The following is a 3,411-nucleotide window of genomic DNA, read 5'->3' as shown; positions in this document are numbered from 1 at the left end:
CCAATTACCACCGAAGTCAATGACACACGCACGAAGCATGTCTTCAAGAGTACGGATCGTTCTTTCAGTCCGTCCGTCGGTTTGAGGATGGAATGCGGTACTTAGGTTAAGCGACGTACCGAGTGCTGCTTGAAACGTTTCCCATAATCGCGACGTAACCCGAGCATCACGGTCAGAGATGATGTCACGAGGCGTACCATGATTACAAATGATCTCATTGGTGTAGATTCGGGCTAATCGTTCCACCTTGTAGTCTTCTCGTATTGGCAAAAAGTGGGCTGATTTGGTCAAACGATCAACTATAACCCAAATGTTGTCGTGACCTGATGACGTGGGTGGAAGCTTGGTTATGAAATCCATAGCTATACTTTCCCACTTCCATATAGGGATTGGCGGTTGTTCGAGTAAGCCAGAGGGCCTTTGATGTTCAGCCCTGACCCTTGTGCAAGTCAGGCATCTTCCGACATAGAGAGCGATATCCCTTTTCATACCCGGCCACTAGTACTTGTAACGAAGATCCTGGTACATTTTATCGGCACCGGGATGTATAAAATACCGAGATTTGTGGGCTTACCTTGATTAACAACACTTACTCCACATAATACAACTAACATAATCGCAAACATAAAATAGACTAACTATGGTCAAGGAGTCAATCTTGACTTTGACTTTGACTTTGACATTCGGTAACACGGGGTGTTACACCAAGAAACCAAGTTTATTTATGAGATTTACAAAGTTATGATTTCTAAATAAACTAGTCATATCTTCAGTGTTTAAACAAGACTAGAAACATATTTTAACAAGAAAAATACAAGAGAAATATTTTTAGAAAAATCATCTTACAAGTTGTAAATGACTAAATCTTTTAGTAAAGTGATTTACAAACAAATAACCATGTTTTTAAGGGTAACTAAACCTACTAAATAACATGGTAAATTACTACAAGTTTTTACAAAAACTTCAAGTTCACGATATAGTATAATATACTTGATTTTGACACTCGGTAAGTGTTAAATGAGTTGATGATTGTTGTGATGATTTAAAAGAAAATAAACACATGTTTTGAAAACATGGGAAACCTCCATTTTTAGGGGAAACACTGTCAAAATTTCTATAAATTTTGACACTTAGAAAAATATAAGTTTTTGAGAAACTTATTCCCTAAAAATGTATCTAAAAAAATATTTACCAAGGTTTCCCTAATTTTTGTGTTAAGAAATGATGATTTCTTCAAGATCAAAATTGATATTAAGTATGTATATTTTTTAGAAAGATATATATATTTATTGATCACCAAATTTTGTGCTAAGTGTATGTAGTATGTATTACACGTAATAGTGTATTAGGACTTGAAAATACACTAGATACTCCTAAGGAGTAAAAATACAAAAATACACATACAACATGCTTAGACAAATACAAGAAGATATATTTATGAAAATATATTACGGGATAGATTATATAACTTGGACAAGTTATGAACATAATATGAAGTTTGGGACAAAATACATAATTCGGGTGAAAAATACAAGATATTTATATTTATTTTTGAGAAAATAATATAAGTAAGACACATAGTTAAAAATATAAATTATTTTTAACACAAGAATACATACACAAAAGATAGTGACTTGTACTTGTGCAATACAAGTCTAGTGACTAACGTTAATAAAACACGTTTAGGTCACGACGCTAGATAAGCAAAATCCGGTGAAGTTTACGGCGCAAGGAACGCAAAGTTGTGAGTTCATGCTCCCCCTTTTCTTTTAACTGTTTTCAGTTTTATAACTTCGGGGGTGAAATGCGTGTTACAAATGTTACAATGTTTACAAATGGTATGATGGATACAAGAATTGAGAAATGATACGAGAAATCGTGTCACGAATATGGTACCATAAGCACCATTTCAACAATATACCTAGACCGCAGAACAAAAGGTTAGATCTAACGGGTTTTCGGGCAGCCACACTCTTGGTGAGAACGAGTACCGAGTAGTGCTTTTGTGTCTCAGTCGTGAATCAACAACTAGAAAAATGCCTATGGTTTGGATGCTTCCTATGTCGTGTCACATGTTAATGGCCTTGCAACCCATTAACAACCAAGATACATACAGAAATACTTGATTTATACAAGATACATACAGAAATACTTGATTTATACAATATACATACCATGTTTTTCATACAAAGTATACAAACGTTCAATACAAGAACTGCATGAATTCGCACCAACATTATGTAGACGTTTTCCAAAAACTTACATGTATTTCAGGTAACTAAAGTGGACGTGCGCACGGTCTTACTCTTGCTCGTGGATGTTGTTTATGTTGTCTTTGAATAAAGTTGTAATCTTTTCAGACAGCATGCTGTCTTGTGATGTAAACACTGAATCTATGTTTTCAGTCATGTAATGTTATCGGTATTTGAAGTTATTTTTACGAGCATGTAGTATGTTTACCTTTTGTATGCAATGAGAACCTTTTCAGGATCACACCTCCTGCTTCCGCCTAAGAAAGGGGTGTGACATTATAAATGTGAGAAGGTCATGTATGATTAATTAATAAATGGAAATGCTAAGGTAGGAATAATTGTCGGGGCTGAAAGTAGCTAGTTATGTCGGAAATAAAATAGTGGAATCGAACGGGTCGAATAATGGCATGAAGGATCTTTAGGCCTTTTTCTTATAATTCAGCTTTCGATGTGAGTTAGGATGGTAAACAAATCCGTAATTAAATTACGGACGCGCAGAAACAAGAATTATACAAAACGGACGCTTAGCTCAAAAGTTATGTAAGTTTCAAGTTGAGTTTTAGCTGAAAACATAGCTGGGCACTTTATGCAGCAGCACGCTACGCGACAGCAATTCAGTTTCACCGTCACACCCCGCGACCGCCCGGGACAGGGGCTGTCGCGCCCCGCGAGAGCCAGTTAGCTGGCAAACCTTGTTATCTTTTTTTAGTTCGTTTCAGCAAGAATGTTCATTCAACAGTTGGAACGTTCACTCGTCAGCAAGAATGTTCACTCAACAGTTGGAACGTTCACTCGTCAGCAAGAATTTTCATTCAACAGTTAGAACGTTCACTCGTTAGCAAGAATATTCACTCAACAGTTGGAACGTTCACTCGTCAGCAAGAATGTTCATTCAACAGTTGGAACGTTCACTTGTCCGCAAGAATGTTCACTCAATAGTTGGAACGTTCACTCTTCAGCAAGAATGTTCACTCAACAGTTGGAACGTTCACTCGTCAGCAAGAATGTTCGTTCAACAGTTGGAACGTTCACTCATCAGCAAAAATGTTCACTCAACAGTTGAAATGTTCACTCATGAGCATGAACGTTCACTCATGAGCATGAACGTTCACTCAAAGTATGTGTGGGAAAGAATTAAGTTTGGAGATATGTATGTGTA

Source organism: Helianthus annuus, chromosome 10 (assembly GCF_002127325.2).
Source record: "Helianthus annuus cultivar XRQ/B chromosome 10, HanXRQr2.0-SUNRISE, whole genome shotgun sequence".
Taxonomy (NCBI): domain Eukaryota; kingdom Viridiplantae; phylum Streptophyta; class Magnoliopsida; order Asterales; family Asteraceae; genus Helianthus; species Helianthus annuus.
The sequence above is the reverse complement of the archived record's forward strand: the minus strand, read 5'-3'. Positions refer to the sequence as shown.